The sequence below is a fragment of the Schistocerca piceifrons genome, chromosome 1 (assembly GCF_021461385.2).
Source record: "Schistocerca piceifrons isolate TAMUIC-IGC-003096 chromosome 1, iqSchPice1.1, whole genome shotgun sequence".
Lineage (NCBI taxonomy): Eukaryota > Metazoa > Arthropoda > Insecta > Orthoptera > Acrididae > Schistocerca > Schistocerca piceifrons.
In genome coordinates, this window is record NC_060138.1 from 1206333718 (window position 1) to 1206356058 (window position 22341).

Here is a 22341-nt window from a genome sequence, read left to right on the forward strand (position 1 = left end):
CCTTGAGGAGCAGAGTACCAACTGACATTTTCCTGCAGGATAATGCGACACCCCACACTGCTGTTCACTACATTAACACCTAGAAGATGGTACGCATTTTTGGCTTGCCTGCTCGATCCTTTGATGAGACAGGCATATAGCATGTCCGAGGAAGCTCGTACTTTCTGGCCAACGTCCAGTCATAAGTCATCATAAACTAACACAGTACGCGTAGAAGGCATGGCAGAAGCTACTCAATATGCGAATCAGACACTGTTTGCTCCCATGTACGGAATACAAAGGTGTATTCGTGCCTGCGGAGGTCACACTTCTTATTGATGTTAGACATCAGTTTCAAAAATGGTTCAAATGTCTCTGAGCACTATGCGACTTACTTTCTGAGGTCATCAGTCCCCTAGAACTTAGAACTAATTAAACCTAACTAACCTAAGTACATCACACACATCGATGCCCGAGGCAGGATTCGGACCTGCGACCGTAGCGGTCGCTCGGTTCCACACTGTAGCGCCTAGAACCGCACGGCCACTCCGGCCGGCAGACATCAGTTTCGAATGGTATGAAAGTTTAACCATTTAATATCAGTTACGTGATGAACATCTTCACTAAGCTTGACCAACAGGGGTGTAACACCCTCATTTCTGTCAGAGTATTACCGACAAAGTTGTTTCAGTGTTGTTACGGTGGCTGTTCTCTGCAGTTGCAAGGCGACAGAAGGCAGTGGCTATGGCCTTACCGCTTGCCGCAGCGCTGTTAAAACCTCCGGGTAACGTTGTGGGCTGGCGTTTAAGGACGGCGGTTTGCTGTACGGTGGAAACAGTAACCTGTGAGACAGGCCCTAACAGTTCGGTTACTTTTAGTTTGTCGTCCCAGCAGAGGAGACTGAAAGGACACCGCGCAAAAGTCGTTATGACAGAGAGGGCAATGAACCAGGCAGCCCAAGGTCGGTGGGAGGTTGGACACACAGCTGACGTCACTCTGTACCGAACTAATCGGCACTTTGACGTAGAATTCTGTCACGTATTTTTGTGTGAAGTACCTTTGTTTTGTCGCGTTATTTGCCGTGACTCCATCGTGCACGCTGCTGTGATGAAAATTTTGTTTTTTTAGTGACGAATATATTTGGCCTGTGCTAACGGATGACGACACAGAACTGCTGGGTTGCTGTTATTAATCGTATTCCAGAGTGGTAAATCATGATACACGGCACTTATATATTTATCTCTGGATCGCCATATTGTTTTATGTATTTGAGATGCATAAGCACGTACAAAAAAGAAATTACAAAAGCTGTTTTAATTTATAGTTAAATCAAATGCTACACTAACGCTTGGTGTTGAGTTTCATTGATTTAACTTTTATTTTAACACATGAATGAGCGAATTAGACGAGTTTTTGCTGGTCCCTCTCTCTGTCTGTTAACAGCACCCCCACCCAGGCGATTAATACGAAAACAACTTGTCCCACTTTGAGGAGGTGGTATAGATCAACAGGCCGACGAGGGTCTAATAACGATCTATTCAGTCTCCGACCGTGTCAGGCGTCGGAAATGTTCCTAATTGCAGTGTGTCCTTCATTAATATGTTGTGAACCTATAATTCCTGAACACATGCACATTTTTCTAGCAAAACATGGGGATTATAGGTTCACAATACTCGACCGGGGGAAACCTTGAATGACGTACTACCGAAAAAGAATGCATGAATAGAAAACTTAGCTAAGGTACACAGAAAGTATACAGTTGGATGCAGATTTACTTGAGATAAAGAAATGGCGATGCTGTGACAGGTGGACAGTGTTGGGAGAAATTTGCTTAAGAGAAAGAGATTGAGAGAAGTAGGCAGAGAGAGAGAGAGAGAGAGAGAGAGAGTGCTAAACCGATTCACATGACACAGGGGTCTTCAATGTGTTCCTATGCCTCCACGTGCAGGAAACCACTACCAGAATGAGATTTTCACTCTGCAGCGCAGTGTGCGCTGATGTGAAACTTCCTGGCAGGTTAAAACTGTGTGCCGGACCAAGACTCGAACTCGGGACCTTTGCCTTTCGCAGGCAAGTGCTCTACCAACTGAGCTACCCAAGCATGACTCACGCTCCGTCGTCACAGCTTTACTTCCGCCAGTACCTCGTCTCCTACCTTCCAAACTTTACAGAAGCTCTCCTGCGAACCTTGCAGAACTAGTACTCCTGAAAGGGGAGCTTCTGTAAAGTTTGGAAGGTAGAGGACGAGGTACTGGCGGAGGTAAAGCTGTGAGGACGGAGCGTGAGTCATGCTTGGGTAGCTCAGTTGGTAGAGCACTTGCCCGCGAAAGGCAAAGGTTCCGAGTTCGAGTCTCGGTCCGGCACACAGTTTTAATCTGCCAGGAAGTTTCAAGAAAGCACTATTTAAAACAAAGAATTTCTAACGGTTGCCACGACTTCGACTAAATGAATAACTTCTCTAAAAATGGCCGCAACCGAAAGCCGTTGTGAGATTTCGGTTCCTCAGCACTTCAGGAATAATAACAACAATGTCTTTCTTCTCTAGGAATTTTTATTAAAAAGCTAAACCATAATCGAAAGTCGAAAGAATGAGAAATGAAAGTGAAAAAAGGCAATGAGTACATCAGAGTACGGTACATTATCAAAGAGTCCTGAATCTGTAATCAGACTGCATGATTTTTTTTTTATCTTTCTTCAAAGGCTGGGACAGGAGTTAGTTTGTAATTTTCCAATATGCTACTCCAGGCGGGTGTAAAATGAATGTGCTCAACGGAAAACACTGAGAGTGAAAATGAATATTTGGCCCTGTCTGACTACCCCCTGAAGCAGCCCTTAGGATCTCTTAATGGTGATATTATCTCCTCCTTCTTGCTTTTTAACATATAAATTACAACTTCAACATAAATGAATAATTAAGGAAACTAGTAACTACATATGATAAATGCTGTTTCTGCTTATACATCTATTGTGGATTAAAACCCCTTTATACATTACAAATGTTTATATATCAATGTCCAATGGACATAAAGAGATAAAAATGGATTTCCTAACTAATATGGTTGATCAGTTGCCCGAATATGCCCCTTTTTTGGCTACGCGGTCTAATACAAATAACGCAAGATGACTGATATCATCTACGTACCAAACACTAGAAGAGACTACTTTCAGAGATGATCTTCAGTGGTGTGCAACTTCAGTGGAAATAAAAGTTACATGATCACAGCTATTTAGCTTTATAGCCCTAATAAGCCGAAGCAATTAGCAATATCACTGCATGTACTTCGTCTGGTGCGTCGGTGTGATGGTTCTCATACACGTCAGCGACGATGGAAGAATTCCAGCCACAAAATAAAATCTCATTCAAACACTGGGACGGCAGAAGGCAGTCCTCTGACAAGTATAATCTAATACTGTCTTCTCCTCTCTGTGTTCTACAGACGAGAAACTCTAACTCCCAGCCACAAGGATGGACGTCAGACAACGTCTCAACGTGAGTATAGGCAGAAGAAGTGGTCTCAATCACTGAACGCTGCGTACTCAACAATGACTCCCTACACGTATGCGAAGTCCAGAATCGTATAAGTTCGCAACAGTACAGTGCCTAACCGTTCAAACTATAAAATCTCCTGAGAGCAAAGACAGCAAGTCCGGTAGTACCAACAAAAGCTGATACTGAGCGACCGTCAAACACGGGCACTCAAAACGAAAGACTACTTTTTTTCCACTGGTGGCTTCCCAGGAAAGCTCGGCTCCGCCCCTCGTACCTACAGAAGGCGAATCATATTCTCGAAACTACGGAATATTTTATATCTCTCAACAGATTCTTCTGAACGCCGACCAACCATATTTTAGACTTTTGTCGTCCAGCGCAGAAAGTTTGCGAGGAAATACCTATACCCGTTAATTAGGATTTCATACAATGATACGCCTCTTCGAGTAAAAATGCTCGGAAATAACCCAGCCTGCGTGATTTCCGAGGTAACGCTCCCTCGTTCCTCTCTGCTGCCTCCAAGATTTTCAGAGTTTCCGAAGTATTATCCGCTTATCCTTCCAGCCCCGCTACAACATTGGCCGGCCGCTGTTGTATTGTGCTTCAGTGCTCAGGTGTTCTGGCCGTCCGTCTTGTCTGCTTCCTGTGTTAAGCAGGACCAACACACCTGTGCGGGCTTTTCCACTCGGGGCTTGAGTTACGGCTGCCGTTTACATCTACATCTACATCTACATCTACATACATACTCCGCAATCCACCATACGGTGCTTTGCGGAGGGTACCTCGTACCACAACTAGCATCTTCTCTCCCTGTTCCACTCCCAAACAGAACGAGGGAAAAATTACTGCCTATATGCCTCTGTACGAGCCCTAATCTCTCTTAACTTATCTTTGTGGTCTTTCCGCGAAATATAAGTTGGCGGCAGTAAAATTGTACTGCAGTCGGCCTCAAATATTGATCTCTAAATTTCCTCAGTAGCGATTCATGAAAAGAACGCCTCCTTTCCTCCAGAGACTCCCACCCGAGTTCCTGAAGCATTTCCGTAACATTCGCTTGATGATGAAACCTACCAGTAACATATCTAGCAGTCCGCCTCTGAATTGCTTCTATGTCTTCCCTCAATCCGACCTGATAGGGATCCCAAACGCTCGAGCAGTACTCAAGAATAGGTCGTATTAGTGTTTTATAAGCGGTCTCCTTTACAGATAAACCACATCTTCCCAAAATTCTACCAATGAACCGAAGACGACTATCCGCCTTCCCCACTGGTGTTCCAACCTCACTAGTATAGGCAATCATTCATTACGCCGTTTTGATAATAAAGATACTCCATCACCTTTCATGCAACAAGCGTTAACAACCATTTACAAGGCGTACGTGACAATGTCAGTCTTCTTTAAATATTCATATATACGATGTACAACCTATCAAATGATACCTAATTCCGGTCGTAAATCACAGCAAAGTATGTAGATGAGTGCTTGTAAGGTGCGAAATTATAGACACCTTACAATTTCTGTTTTGCAACGAATATCTTACACCACTTATTAGTTTTCCAGTACGCTGCCTGAAGGTTTAAGTTACTGTCACAACCGATGTCGCACAAGTGGTATTTACTTCTTCACACTATAGATAGTTTATTTCTCAAAAGAATGAAAGCTGCGGGCTAACAATTAATTTGAACTGGGCTGTAACGAGATGAATGTACTCCTATCACTTTAAACTACTTCTGTGCTATGCACTGCATGTGTCCTGGTGGAAGAAAACTAGGAAACCCATGAACGTGTCTTACCTCCGTGTAGGCTGGAGCCAAAGTGCTGTAAACACGCCGCTTGCTCAAGTCCTCTCTTTCTCTTCCTTTAACAAACTTTCTCCAGTTTTGACACTCTAACCTAGACAAACTGGTACAATTCGTTGGACTTTTCTGCTCGATTACGTTCCAAATTTCGTGCGAAAGGAAGACATCAGCTTTTCGATTGGTCTCTCTGCTCCTCCAGCTATCCGTTCCCTCGCTGGTCGTCTTATTTCTGTAGAGATTTTCCCGCCTGCCAGCAGAACAACACACTCCATATCTCAACATTTGCCTTATGCAAATATAGAATATTAAGGTGAAGGTTAAGGTGAAGCTAGAGACAGCAAAGGACCTGGAAGAGCAGCTGAACGGAATGGACAGTGTCTTGAAAGCAGGATATAAGATGAACATCAACGAAAGCAAAGCGAGGATAATGGAATGTAGTCGAATTAAGTCGGGTGATGCTGAGGGAATTAGACTAGGAAATGAGACACTTAAAGTAATAAAGGAGTTTTGCTATTTGGGGAGCAAAATAACTGATGTTGGTCGAAGTAGAGAGGATATAAAATGTAGACTGGCAGTGGCAAGGAAAGCGTTTCTGAAGAAGAGAAATTTGTTAACATCGAGTACAGATTTAAGCGTCAGGAAGTCGTTTCTGAAAGTATTTGTGTGGAGTGTAGCCATGTATGGAAGTGAAACATGGACGATAAATAGTTTAGACAAGCTTTCGAAATGTGGTGCTACAGAAGAATGCTGAAGGTTAGATGGTTAGATCACATAACTAATGAGGAGGTATTGAATAGAATTGTGGAGAAGAGGAGTTTGTGGCACTACTTGACTAGAAGAAGGGATCGGTTGGTAGGACATATTCTGATGCATCAAGGGATCACCAATTTAGTACTGGAGGGCACCGCGGAGGGTAAAAATCGTAGAGGGAGACCAACAGACGAATACATTAAACAGACTCAGAAGGATGTAGGTTGCACTAGGTACTGGGAGATGAAGAAGCTTGCACAGGATAGAGTAGTATGGAGAGCTGCATCAAACCAGTCTCAGGACTGAAGACCACAACAACAAGGTGAAGCTGGGCACATTCGTCTGACACATCTACTGTAGTTGTGGCTGATTGGATATGAGAATCATGATGCGATTTAAAGCAGCGTACTTTCAGCAAATATTTGTAGAAGAAAAATCTGCTCTATAGCAAATGCATTCTTGTCAAACTCAGCTAATACTGTTAGTTCATAATAATGTAGAGAATTGTAATCCACGTCGCCCAGGTTGACGTCATGTTCTTCCATTTATGGAAGCATTCGACAGTGTTCCACTTTGTAGAATACAAATTACGAGCGTACCGAGTATAGGACAAGCTCTGTAACTGAGTTCAGGACTGCCTAGTGGATATAACGCACACGTTATGGTTAAAAGAATGAAATCACGAGGTGTGGAATAACTTCGGGAAAATCTGAAATGGTTCAAATGGCTCTGAGCACTATGGGACTTAACATCTGTGGTCATCAGTCCCCTAGAACTTAGAACTACTTAAACCTTGCTAACCTAAGGACATTACACACATCCATGCCCGAGGCAAGATTCGAACCTGCGACCGTAGCGGTCACGCGGTTCCAGACTGAAGCGCCTAGAACCGCACGGCCACTCCGGCCGGCGGGAAAATCTTAAATTTTCGCGATATTGAAAGATATCTAGTGGATGACGGCGAAAGGTACGTGAGAATGTTTTGCAGATGATTCTTTTGTACAGGGTGTCCATAATAAAAGTTCCATTTTCAAAACGCTGTAGAAAGAGAACCGAGAACCACTACCCACAATGACATCAAATTTGAACAGCATGTTACAGACGCAGGGGAAAAATCATAAAAGAGAGACAGAGAGAGAGAGAGAGAAAATAGAATAAACCGAAATTTTACCAATAGCTGGCGCTGTAAGCATCGGAATACGAACACCAACAGCCGTGCGGTACACGGCTGTTACTCATATTGCGTCCGAGACGCCCAAGGTGACTGTCCTCTGAAGGACAATGCGCTGCCGGTAAAGCTCTTTTACAAGAACGGTGACCGTGAGGTAGCAGCCCGGCAGAAGTTCCGGACAGCCAAAGGTATGAGAAAAGTCATTGGTCCGATGTCTCCTAAGGGTCTGGAGAAAATGAACACAAAATTCGAAAAGACAGGTTCTTTGGAAGTGCAATGTGACGGAGGCAGGAGAGTAGTCGATCCGTCGTCTGTGTCGAAGCTGTGGCCACAGCACTACAGGGGGGTCGAGCGATTGTTTGCAAACGTTCAGTGCACGGGTAATTGCCTGATCGTTGGACGCGCCTGCCAGCAAAGTGCATAAAATCCTACGAAGCCTCCTGCATTGCTACCCATACGAAATCATCCCTGTTTAGTACTTGCTTCCTGGTGACCTGGCAGCAAGACTAACGTTCACTCTAGAATTTCTTGCTCGCATAGAAGTAGACAGTTAATGGCCATGGAACACTCTGTGGATAGGCGAAGCCCATTTCCATCTCCAAGGCCATGTCGATACGGAGAAATGCAGAATATGGGCAACGGAAAATCCGCACGCATGTCAACCGGTACCACTCCGCTCTGCTAAGTGTGTAGTACGGGTCGACGGCATCGTTTATCGTAGGGTCATTTTATCGTCGAGGAAATGAGTCTTGCGGTTGCTGTACCCGTATCGTCACTGGTAAACGCTATGAGAGTCTTTAGACCACTGGATGTATAAGAAGGATACATTACTATGCAAGATGGTGCTCCTCTGCATACTGCGTGGCCAGTGGAGCAGCTGTTGTAGAGGTATTTCGGAAACACTAGAATTATCAGTCGTCATCTCCCTACAGAATGGTCGTCGAGATTAAGTGATCTATATCAGCGTGACTTCTGGCTGCGAGGGTATCCGAAAGAAGTCGTGTGCAGTCCTCCAATTACCAGCTTAGCTTCATCGAAGCGCGCGCATTGCGCAATACAGACTGAATGTGACCCCCTAGACACCCCGATCTGTTGTAGAACATGCTGTTTCTCGATTTCGACTTGCAGCAAAAAATGGTGGGCAACATATTTAACATGTCTTGCGCCAGTTTCACTACAGTTACAAACCGATGTCACTTTCATGCGCTTCCTGTCCCTAACACAATTAAAAATCGATGTCATCTTGCTTTTTATGCGGTTATTCGCCCCAGGACAACTAAAAACGGATGTCATACTGCTTTTTATGCAATTTTTGGCCCCAAGACAATTAAACACAGATTTTGTCCTATACGATATGGTACGACCTTCCCATGGTGGATGGACTTACCTAACAGCGCCACAACTGTTGCCTGGTGAACTTATGCAGTCATGCATCGGCGGAATGTGCTACTCAAGCCATAGCCATCGTACTGCGATTCATCTGTCGTTCGTAGCCCATCCCATTTACGTTAATACGTTTATAGCGGCATCTATTGGTCAGATTTTCGATAAAGTTTTCCCCCCTGCATAAATAATATGCTGTCCAAATTGACATTATTTTGAGCAGTGGTTCTCTTTCTACAGCGTTTTGAAACTGGAACTAATTACGGCCACCCTGTATACAGGGTGAGTCACCTAACGTTACCGCTGGATATATTTCGTAAACCACATCAAATACTGACGAACCGATTCCACAGACCGAACGTGAGGAGAGGGGCTAGTGTAATTGTTTAATACAAACCATACAAAAATGCACGGAAGTATGTTTTTTAACACAAACCTACGTTTTTTAAAATGGAACCACGTTAGTTTTGCTAGCACATCTGAACATATAAACAAATACGTAATCAGTGCCGTTTGTTGCATTGTAAAATGTTAATTGCATCCGGAGATATTGTAACCTAAATTTGACGCTTGAAACCTCCGACGTTCAGTTGCGTGTTGTAACAAACACGGGCCACGGTCGGCGAGCAGCATCTTCAGGGACATGTCTACGATGACGACCGTGTTTACGAGTGTGGCTGTAGTGCACTGTTGTGGTTTCGTCTAGCTGTTGCAGTGTCCGCATGTAGCGCTTGCTGCTATTGTTATTCTGCATTCGTCTCCGCACGCAGACCAACTGTAGTATACCGTGTTACCAGACGTCTGTGATAGTGTAGTGTTGTAGGAACTGCGACCATGGTGTATTCGAACTCTGAAAAGGCGGAGATGATACTCATCTATGGTGAGTGTCAATGAAATGCAGCTGAAGCCTGCAGGGTGGATGCAGAACGGTACCCGGACAGAGAGCATCGAACGTGCTGCACACTGCAAAACATCTACCGCCAACTGTATGCAACAGGTATGGTCGTATCACGCAAACGGGTCCGTAACAGGCCCGTCACAGGAGAAGCGGGTGCAGTTGGTGTGTTAGCTGCTGTTGCCAGGAGCCCGCACATGAGTACACGGGACATTGCGAGAGCCGGTGGACTAAGTCAAAGTAGTGTTATTCGCATACTGCATCGTCACCGCTTTCACCCGTTTCATGTGTCGCTACATCAGCAATTACATGGTGATGACTTTAATCATCGAGTGCAATTCTGTCAATGGACGTTAACAGAGAATGCGTTGCAGTTCTACCTGTTTACCGATGAAGCGGGTTTCACAAACCACGGGGCAGTGAATCTACGGAACATGCATTACTGGTCCGTGGACAATCCTCGCTGGCTCTGACAGGTAGATCGACAGCGACCGTGGAATGTAAATGTATGGTGCGGAATCATTGGCGACCACCTCATTGGTCCTCACTTCATTGCTGGGGCCCAAACAGCTGCAACATACATCGCGTTTCTACAGAATGATCTGCCAACGTTGCTCGAAAATGTCCCACTGGAAACGCGTCGACGTATGTGGTATCAGCATGATGGTGCACTTGCACATTCCGCAATTAACACTAGGCTGACCTTTGACAGGATGTTCGACGGGCGTTTCATAGGACGTGGAGGACGCATAAATTGGCCAGCCCGTTCTCCTGATCTTACACCTCTGGACTTCTTTCTGTGGGGTACGTTAAAGGAGAATGTGTACCGTGATGTTCCTACAACCCCAGAGGATATGAAACAACGTATTGTGGCAACCTGCGGCGACATTACACCAGATGTACTGCGGCGTGTACGACATTCATTACGCCAGAGATTGCAATTGTGTGCAACAAATGATGGACACCACATTGAACAGCTATTGGCCTGACATGTCGGGACACACTCTATTCCACTCCGTAATTGAAAACGGAAACCACGTGTGTACGTGTACCTCACCCCTCATGGTATGTACATGTGCGTCAGTGAAAAAGACCAATAAAAAGGTGTTAGCATGTGGACGTAATTTGCTGTTCCAGTCTCTTCTGTACCTAAGGTCCATCACCGTTCCCTTTGGATCCCTACGCAATTCGGTGCTCTCCGATACACACGATCGAACAGCGGAGGAGTGGTACTCAAGCGTCAACTTTAGGTTACAATATCTCCGGATGTAATTAACATTTTACAATGCAACAAACGGCACTGATTACGTATTTGTTTATATGTTCAGATGTGCTAGCAAAACTAACGGGGTTCCATTAAAAAAACGTAGGTTTGTGTTGAAAAACATACTTCCGTGCATTTATTGATGGTTTGTATTAAGCAATTACACTAGCCCCTCTCCTCACGTTCGGTCTGTGGAATCGATTCGTCAGTATTTGATGTGGTTTACGAAATATACTCAGCGGTAATGTTAGATGACTCACCCTGTATATGATGTCACAATATCAGAATAGTAACGTCACGTACAGGAAAATTTTTACAGATTCGAAGCTTGGTTCAACGACTGCCAGTTGATCTTCAACCTATGTAACGTACTGCGGAAAGATCCTTTGCTTTTCGATTCCGCTATTGACGGTAACTCTCTGGAAATTGACATGCTGCGATGTAACGCCTGCAAGTCGGCAACACATCACAGCATCGAGGGTTGCCAGGTTGCCAAGCAACCATTTCTCGTCACTTCACGGTGTTTCACAAGGCGGCCCTAGCAGTGTTTGGGTCGGCGTAAGGCTGTGCATCGCCAGTTTACTCCGAGCCAAAACTCCAGTTAGAACATCCAGCTCCGAGCCGACTCCACCGCCGACCAGTCTATGACGCTATGGTCAACGCCGTGGGTCTCTGCGACGTCCCGGTGAACCTGTCCGTGTTTGTGGATGTTGCAAAGCTTTTCTTAAAGTGTTTTTGTAGTATATTGATTGTAGACCGTTCCGAGCGAAGTTTAATTCCGTGCATAGACGGAAGGACTTAAACATTTCGTTAGATTTTAACTCCGTGCCAAGACGAAAGAACGTAAACTCTTAGTTGAATTTTGCTTCAAGATGGCCTCAGCGAGACTTGGCATTTTCAGTTGTGTGACACATTTGTTTTCTAAGCTACAGCTTCTATCCAGTGAGATACAACTTCTAAATCTTTTATTATTATCCGTCGGAGTAAACGAACAATGTTTATTACTTTTCTAAATAATTTTTTTGTAGAATCTGTGACAATTTTTGGTGCCACCTACAGAAACTGTACTAGAAAAATTATTTAAGCCTTTACGAGTGGAGCTGCGTAAAGTGGATCATCACATTAACCTAGATGTGGGAAAAACTAATGCCATCCCAGTGTGAGATTCATTGGAAGAATTGTAAGGGAATTTATTTAGCCCACTAAATAGCGCTTAAAAACACCCGTTTGATCGATTCTTGAGGACGGTTCATCAGACAGAGACACTTACCAGGTAGAGAGGAGATGGGAAGCGTCCAAAACCGAACTGTGCGTTTCGTCACGGGTTCGTTTTATAAGCGACAGACGCTCATCAAATTCCAGTGGCAGACGCAAAAAAAAAAAAAATAAATAAATAAATAAATAAATAAATAAAATAAAATAGAATTGAGTATCAGGGAAATGTTAAGTGTTGAAATTTCGAGACCGGTCCTCCAAGAAGAGTACAGGAACATAATAATTCTTCAAACATACATCACGAGATGTGACAATGAGGGAAGAATCCAGAGAAATTCAAGCTCGTGCAGAATTTAAGTCCTTCTTCCCATCCATTACTCGCAAGTGGAGCTGTAAGGTTGGTTGCGGAGAACAGATGCAAATATAGATGTAAATCATAGAAATCTCGTATGCTACTTTACGTAATGACGATGTTCGTTACTGATTTCAATGACGCAAAACATAATCCGCATAAAAAATCGGTAGGAATGAAAATAATTTGTCTGAAAATCGAAAGATCCTGAAGGAGCTTAAGGAACTAGGTTGGGAGGTCTCGCGAGGGATATAAGAGGAAGAGTCAGGCGTCAGTGAGAAACGGTTTAGCAGAACCGAATCCGCTCTGAATAAACTGAGTGAAAGTACTGTGAACAAAATGGAAATGATAAATCTGCTCGGACATTGCGATGTAATTCAATATGGCACAAACTGTGAGAACACCATACGGTTAGAACCAACCATGAATGCTTGTGTGCATTACACGTGCGACATCTTTTCAGTTGACCATGTCACTGTTGATTCTTGTGTGCATTACATGTGCAGCATCTGTCTATTTCACCATGTCACTGTTAATGCTTGCGTGCATTACAAGTGCTACATCTGTCTATTTGACCGTGTCACTGTTCATACGCACAGTTAGATGATGGCTCTGAGCACTATGGGACTTAACATCAGTGGTCATCAGTCCCCTAGAACTTAGAACTACTTAAACCTAACTAACCTAAGGACTTCACACAACACCCAGTCATCACAGTTAGATGAATATGTACTGTCTGTTCTTTCGGAGATGCTCGAAACAACATAAACCACGCATTCAATATAATTAATTTGCGTCGATGGGCCATGAATCCATCACCTTAATGCGGATACACAATTACGTTAGACATCCTGAGGAGGTCTCAAAGCAGAGAGCATAGAGCAGCACATGGACGGGGACTGTGGATAGGTGGCGCTAGGTGGGAATGTGGGTCCTCCGGGAGGCGTGCCGAGATACTCTGCGCAACTGCGATGTGACCGGATGGCAAAGTGGTTACCGCAGCTGCCTGGTAAGCAGGAATCCCGAGTTCGAGCCCCGGTCTGCCTCCAATTTTCACTCCCCGCCGCCGGTTCCACATAGAGCCCCCTATGCAGCTGACAATAATTCCTTCCCTTTCTTCTTCTTTCTCTCCCCCCCCCCCCCCCCCCCCCCGAGTTCAGTTTAAATAATTCGACCATCTAGATTTTTTTGTTCTCATACAAATTATATGGCTATCATACCCTTTGCCTATTTCCTTGGCTCCTTAGTCCGCATACATCCTAGTACCTCTCATTACAGATTAAGTATCTGTCATCTCATCATAACCGAAAAACGACTCATTTATCTAGTACCCTAGCTGTACCTATCCATAAAAGACAAACATTCGTAAACCCCTTCTCTGTTGCTGCCGTCCGCCATTAGAACAAGCTAGCCTCCACTCTGCACATAATGTATGAGGGTTGTCCAGAAAGTAAGTTCCGATCGGTCGCGAAATGGAAACCACTGCGGAAAATCCGGTAAAGCTTCGCACAGATGTGTTGGGCAGTGTCTCTAGTATGCCCGTCGATCGTGTCGCGTCGCTCTTTTCAGTTTTGAATGAACAGTGAGCACGTAAAGACGCGTAGGGAATAGCGTCTCCCGCCAAGCATGAGGGCCTGGTTAGAGATTTCGCCTGTGTCATGCAGCCCACATAACACAACTGTCGAGCAGTTCCTTCTTCAAGCCAATTCTCGGCCGCACACTGCAGGAGCAATGAGAAGTGTTTGGTCACCGACAATACAGTCCGTAATTGGCTCCCCCTGAGTCTCATCTCTGCTCACAAGAACCGCTGGCTTTGAAGACAAAATTTTTCCACAGGCAGCGAGCTGCAGACCAGTGCAGATAACTGACCGAAAGCACAGGCGGCTGCTATCTATGACGAGGATATTGGAAAATTTATACAACACTACGACAACACTCGAAGTTGGAGCGACGACTATGTAGAGATATAGGTGGAAGGTCTACCTAACTGTTACAAATAAAACGTTTCTAGCTTTCACTGTGGTTTCCATTTCGCAACCGATTGGAACTTACTTTCTGGACAACCCTCGTATACAGGATAGTTCAGCTGCCCCTACTGACGCCGCTTTATGCAGCCCGCAGTGTTATATGTGGCCTTCATAAACCACCAGTGAGATTTTCATAATCTCTCGCTCACTGTGAGCGAACTATGAGGCCTACAGAGAGAAATAAACAGGAACTTTTTGTAGGAAATATGATGTATTTAAAGATTTTTGGGGATACTTCTCCGAAGGAGGCCACAATTTTCGCGCTATACCAGAAAAACTCGTGAAAGCAACCTTGAAATGCACCTCCGGCTCCCACACTCATCCCTCAGCTGTCACGATTTCTAGTATGCTGTTCGTGATACTCGCCCCTACCACTGCACAAAAATTCCCGATTTTCGACCTTTTTTGGCTCTACTGATTCGGCTATTATGCCGTTCGTTACAATATTAATTTAAACGTGGCTGCGAGGTTAATGAAAGGAGAAAGACTTTTGTAAACGTTACGCTAAAACTAAGTACGTTGACAATTCGAGCCAAACCTAACAGTGGTTTGGTAGTCAGAAGGCCTGAAGGATTCGGTGTAATTGTCCTTTTGTGCCGTTAAAATTCAGAAAATTGTTCGTTAAAATTTACACAAAGATTTTACTATATTTATGCGCTACCCCCATGAACCATGGACCTTGCCGTTGGTTGGGAGCCTTGTGTGCCCCAGCGATACAGATAGCTGTACCGCAGGTGCAACCACAAAGGAGGGGTATCTGTTGAGAGGCCAGACAAACGTGTGGTTCCTGAAGAGGGGCAGCAGCCTTTTCAGTAGGTGCAGCGGCACCAGTCTGGATGATTGGCTGATCTGGCCTTGTAACACTGACCAAAACGGCCTTGCTGTGCTGGTACTGCGAACGGCTGAAAGCAAGGGGAAACTACGGCCGTAATTTTTCCCGAGGACATGCAGCTTTACTGTATGGTTAAATGATGATGGCGTCCTCTTGGGTAAAATATTCCGGAGGTAAAAGAGTCCCCCATTCGGATCTCCGCGCGGGGTCTACTCAAGAGGACGTTGTTATCAGGAGAAAGAAAACTGGCGTTCTACGGATCGGAGCGTGGAATGTCAGATCCCTTAATCGGGCAGATAGGTTAGAAAATTTAAAAAGGGAAATGGATAGGTTGAAGTTAGATATAGTGGGAATTAGTGAAGTTCGGTGGCAGGAGGAACAAGACATTTGGTCAGGTGAATACAGGGTTATAAATACAAAATCAAATACACTCCTGGAAATTGAAATAAGAACACCGTGAATTCATTGTCCCAGGAAGGGGAAACTTTATTGACACATTCCTGGGGTCAGATACATCACATGATCACACTGACAGAACCACAGGCACATAGACACAGGCAACAGAGCATGCACAATGTCGGCACTAGTACAGTGTATATCCACCTTTCGCAGTAATGCAGGCTGCTATTCTCCCATGGAGACGATCGTAGAGATGCTGGATGTAGTCCTGTGGAACGGCTTGCCATGCCATTTCCACCTGGCGCCTCAGTTGGACCAGCGTTCGTGCTGGACGTGCAGACCGCGTGAGACGACGCTTCATCCAGTCCCAAACATGCTCAATGGGGGACAGATCCGGAGATCTTGCTGGCCAGGGTAGTTGACTTACACCTTCTAGAGCACGTTGGGTGGCACGGGATACATGCGGACGTGCATTGTCCTGTTGGAACAGCAAGTTCCCTTGCCGGTCTAGGAATGGTAGAACGATGGGTTCGATGACGGTTTGGATGTACCGTGCACTATTCAGTGTCCCCTCGACGATCACCAGTGGTGTACGGCCAGTGTAGGAGATCGCTCCCCACACCATGATGCCGGGTGTTGGCCCTGTGTGCCTCGGTCGTATGCAGTCCTGATTGTGGCGCTCACCTGCACGGCGCCAAACACGCATACGACCATCATTGGCACCAAGGCAGAAGCGACTCTCATCGCTGAAGGCGACACGTCTCCATTCGTCCCTCCATTCACGCCTGTCGCGACACCACTGGAGGCGGGCTGCACGATGTATGGGCGTGAGCGGAAGACGGCCTAACGGTGTGCGGGACCGTAGCCCAGCTTCATGGAGACGGTTGCGAATGGTCCTCGCCGATACCCCAGGAGCAACAGTGTCCCTAATTTGCTGGGAAGTGGCGGTGCGGTCCCCTACGGCACTGCGTAGGATCCTACGGTCTTGTCGTGCATCCGTGCGTCGCTGCGGTCCGGTCCCAGGTCGACGGGCACGTGCACCTTCCGCCGACCACTGGCAACAACATCGATGTACTGTGGAGACCTCACGCCCCACGTGTTGAGCAATTCGGCGGTACGTCCACCCGGCCTCCCGCATGCCCACTATACGCCCTCGCTCAAAGTCCGTCAACTGCACATACGGTTCACGTTCACGCTGTCGCGGCAGCTACCAATGTTAAAGACTGCGATGGAGCTCCGTATGCCACGGCAAACTGGCTGACACTGACGGCGGCGGTGCACAAATGCTGCGCAGCTAGCGCCATTCGACGGCCAACACCGCGGTTCCTGGTGTGTCCGCTGTGCCGTGCGTGTGATCATTGCTTGTACAGCCCTCTCGCAGTGTCCGGAGCAAGTATGGTGGGTCTGACACACCGGTGTCAATGTGTTCTTTTTTCCATTTCCAGGAGTGTAGGTGTAATGCAGGAGTAGGTTTAATAATGAATAAAAAAATAGGAGTGCGGGTAAGCTACTACCAACAGCATAGTGGATGCATTATTGCGGCCAAGATAGAAACGAAGCCCATGCCTACTACAGTAGTACACGTTTATATGCCAACTAGCTCTGCAGATGATGAAGAAATTGATGAAATGTATGATGAGATAAAAGAAATTATTCAGGTAGTGAAGGGAGACGAAAATTTAATAGTCATGGGTGACTGGAATTCGAGAGTAGTAAATGGGAGAGAAGGAAATACAGTGAGTGAATATGGATTGGGGGAGAGAAATGAAAGAGGAAGCCGTCTGGTGGAATTTTGCACAGAGCATAACTTAATCATAAAAGAAGGTTGTATACATGGAAGAATCCTGGAGATACTAGAAGGTATCAGGTGGATTATATAATGGTAAGACAGAGATTTAGGAACCCGGTTTAAAATTGTAAAACATTTCCAGGGTCAGATGTAGACTCGGACTACAATCTATTGGTTATGAACTGTAGATTAAAACTGAAGAAACTGAAAAAAGGTGGGAGTTTAAGGAGATGGAACCTGGATAAACTGACTAAACTGGAGGTTGTACAGTGTTTCAGGGAGAGCATAAGGGAACAATTGACAGGAATGGGGGAAATAAATACAGTAGAAGAAGGATGGGTAGCTCTGAGGGATGAAGTAGTGAAAGCAGCAGAGGATCAAGTAGGTAAAAAGACGAGAGCTAGTAGAAATCCTTGGGTAGCAGAAGAAATATTGAATTTAATTGATGAATGGAGAAAATATAAAAATGCAGTAAATGAAGCAGGCAAAAAGGAATACAAACGTCTCAAAAATGAGATCGACAGGAAGTGCAAAAGGGCTAAGCAGGGATGGCTAGAGGACAAATGCAAGAATGTAGAGGATATCTCACTAGGGGTAAGATAGATACTGCCTACAGGAAAATTAAAGAGACCTTTGGAGAAAAGAGAGCCACTTGCATGAATATCAAGAGCCCAGATGGAAACCCAGTTCTAAGCAAAGAAGGGAAAGCAGAAAGGTGGAAGGAGTGTACAGAGGATCTATACAAGGGCGATGTACTTGAGGACAATATTATAGAAACGGAAGACGATGTAGATGAAGATGAAATGGGAGATATGATACTGCGTGAAGAGTTTGACAGAGCACTGAAAGACCTGAGTCGAAACAAGGCCCCGGGAGTAGACAACATTCCATTGGAACTACTGACGGCCTTGGGAGAGCCAGTCCTGACAAAACTCTACCATCTGGTGAGCAAGATGTATGAGACAGGCGAAATACCCTCAGACTTCAAGAAGAATATAATAATTCCAATCCCAAAGAATGCAGGTGTTGACAGATGTGAAAATTACTGAACTATCAGTTTAATAAGTCACAGCTGCAAAATACTAACGCGAATTCTTTACAGACGAATGGAAAAACTGGTAGAAGCCGACCTCGGGGAAGATCGGTTTGGATTCCGCAGAAATGTTGGAACACGTGAGGTTTTACTGACCCTACGACGTATCTTAGAAAATAGATTAAGGAAAGGCAAACCTACATTTCTAGCATTTGTAGACTTAGAGAATGCTTTTCACAATGTTGGGTGGAATACTCTCTTTCAAATTCTAAAGGTGGGAGGGATAAAATAAAGGGAGCGAAAGGCTATTTACAATTTGTTCAGAAACCAGATGGCAGTTATAAGAGTCGAGGGGCATGAAAGGGAAGCAGTGGTTGGGAAGGGAGTGAGACAGGGTTGTAGCCTCTCCCCGATGTTATTCACTCTGTATATTGAGCAAACAGTAAAGGAAGCAAAAGAAAAATTCGGAGTAGGTATTGAATTCCATAGAGAAAAAATAAAAACGTTGAGGTTCGTCGATGACATTGTAATTCTGTCAGATACAGCAAAGGACTTGGAAGAGCAATTGAACGGAATGGACAGTGTCTTGAAAGGAGGATATAAGATGAAAATCAGCAAAAGCAAAACGAGGATAATGGAATGTAGTCGAATTAAGTCGGGTGATGCTGAGGGGATTAGGTTAGGAAATGAGACACTTAAAATAGTAAAGGAGTTTTGCTATTTGGCGAGCAAAATAACTGATGATGGTCGGAGAGGACATTAAATGTAGATTGACAATGGCAAGAAAAGCGTTTCTGAAGAAGAGAAATTTGTTAACATCGAGTATAGATCTAAATGTCAGGAAGTCGTTCTGAAAGCCATGTATGGAAGTGAAACATGGACGATAAATAGCTTGGACAAGAAGAGAGTAGAAGCTTTCGAAATGTGGTGCTACAGAAGAACGCTGAAGATTGGATGGGTAGATCACATAACTAATGAAGAGGTATTGAATAGTTGGGGAGAAGAGGAGTTTGTGGCACAACCTGATAGGAAGAAGGGATCTGTTGGTAGGACATGTTCTGAGGCATCAAGGGATCACCAATTTCGTACTGGAGGGCAGCGTGGAGGGTAAAAATCATAGAGGGAGACCAAGAGATGAATACACTAAGCAGATTCTGAAGGATGTAGGTTGAAATAGGTACTGGGAGATGAAGAAGCTTGCACAGGATAGAGTGGCATGGAGAGCTGCATCAAACCATTCTCAGGACTGAAGGCAACAACAACACCATGTGCTCCACTAATCTGGTGACACCTACCGTGCGGCTACCCACCGGCGGATAGTTTCCGCCAACGTGCAGTGATTGGAACTCTCGCACTGCCTGGTCCGACCGTATTTTATGCATTACCAAATAAAATAATTTCATACACCTGAAGACGCGATTTTAAAATCTCAAAATCGATCGTAGTTGAATAAATATTAGTACAACTGAAGCGGGTCTTTCTAAATTAACCGTAGACTAATGCGTATGGGAGTGGCGATGCGTGTGAAGGTAACTTTTGTATGTTTTGCTTAAGTAACTGGAAAACTACGCCATCTAGCGATAATGCATCCCAGTAAAAAAAAAAAAATTAGGTACATGAGACTACCTACAAGAGGGTCGCGTTTAATTTTTCTGTAGGCTAATAGTTTGCGCGTAGCGAGCGAGCGAATATGAAAATGTAGCGCGTGGCTTATGAAGGCTCTATACAACACTTCGGACTGCATAAAACTGGAACGATAGGGCCAGCTGAATCACCCTTTATATAGAAACTTACGAGCACTTTTCAAAGACGTTTATATTTTCTTCTGACCGAGAATCCATTCTAGTCTCATGGAACAAAGCAATGATAATACAGTTCCACATGAAGAAAGCATTCACGTTATAAAATACCGTCGTACCATAAGGCAAAACTGCGGTTCGTACAGTGTTTGTAAAAATGTAGTTAAATCGTATCAGTCCCACCCTTGACATTGCTCAACACACTGACTACACTATTCATCAAACTAGACAGTATATTTATACTCCGGAAAGTGATAACCACAGAAATGAAATACCACATATCTCTGTGTATACCTTATGTAGAATTTGGAAAAGGCTTTGATCGAGCTATCCACCGTGCTGCCGTGTAATCCTTAGCTGAGTTAGCGGTAGCGGTGTCCTGTACCACAAGTCAAGAGTTTCCAACTCCTAGAGGAATGAAACAAAGCGATTTCATCTCTCCCAAGCTGTGCTCTGCCGTCCTGGAATCGGCAATACCAGAAGTAAACTGAGAAGGAAATGGAATCAGAATCAGTCGAAAGAGACTCAACAACGTGAGATTTGAAGATGACTTTGCGTTATGGAGAAATTATTTTGATGAACTAAAGACGTTGCTGTCGGTTGTCGCCACGCTATGTCACACACTGGGACTGGCATAATTATTTCCAGGACAAAATTTGTGTCTAATAAATGGAGCACAACTAAAAAATGCACTACTGGCCACTGTCAAAGAATACATCTGCCTTGGTCAGCGTTTACATACGGATGGGGGCATAAACTCTGAAGTCTGCTGGCGGATCAAGATAGGATGGCAAAAATGTGAAGAAATTCAACTATCCTCAAATCAAACTTGTTAGTAAAACTGAAAAAAAATAGTTTTTGATCAATGTGTTGAAGTCGGCTTTGACAGGTGGACGCTTCATGAATATGTAAGACAGAAACTTAGAACAGCACAGCGAGAAACAGAAAGGTCTATGTCTATGTTGAGATTTACAAGGAAAACAAAAAAAGGGCAGCAGACATCAGATCAATCTGCGATGCCATGACGACCGGGAGAGAACACCACCTATGAAGTGGCTAATGGGCGGCCATGTTGCCAGAAGAAATGGTGACCGACGGACAAAGGCGGTGATGACGAAGTCCAAGCGACCAATGCAGACTACGATGCAGACCGCCAGACTGACGGGGACGGGAAAAAGACGTTCAGGAGATCGCTGTTATTATATGGTCGAATATCGCCCAAATCGTCGCTAATGGAAGAAAAAGTTGCAGAAGTATCCGAACTCAGCACTTGGACTCGCCACATCATATAATGATACAAATTGCTGACATATATATATTGTGTGTATGTGTGTGTGTCTTGAAAATAAATGCGTTGATGACATCCTCGTTATAAAAATGAGCTGCGATATTCACTTACAGGAAATAACAGCGCTAATAATGGTAGTAGAAGTAGTAGTGGAAGATTTATTCATGTACGGACCACTTTTACAAGGATACTTAATATGTTATGTTATTACAATTTAAACACAACAGAAGCATCTTAATTCATATATACAAGAATTCACAAAGTTCCAGGTGTATTTTAACAAGGATTTGGCAGGTATTCGTTAATGGCTTTATAGTAAGAACCATCCCCTGTTAGGAAAACCACAAGAAATCTAAATGCGTGTTCCCATTTGTTGGAACGTGTCATCCCGTGATCCTCACATGCCATCTCTCCGATAAACCACCACCAAATAGCATAGTTCTGAGGAAAACAGGAACAACTACACTCCCAGGGCACAGTCAGGGTACAGTTCCTGTCAATGCTCGGCCTAAAACGGGTGAAACTCTCACTTTTGTGTTAGAGGATGTTGCTGTAACCATGGCGGCCCATGTCTCACTTACCATATGGTACAGAGGCCACCTCTACCGCTTATTCAGCTAAGTCTTCGATGACAGCAAGCTACTGCTGTATTAGTAAATAAAGATTTGGCAACGAAGTTCATATTTCTAAAACGTATTTTTAGTATTTCACGAAAGTGTTGGTTTCTTTGACAAGGTACTACACTTTCCCTGAGAAATAATCCTGTTCACTATATTTCTCAGCAGACGTCCTTTTTTGTGTACCTTCGATAGACAGTATACATTATACTTTGTGAAAAATGTGGTCGTCACATCAAGCTCTTGGTAAAAGTTCGAT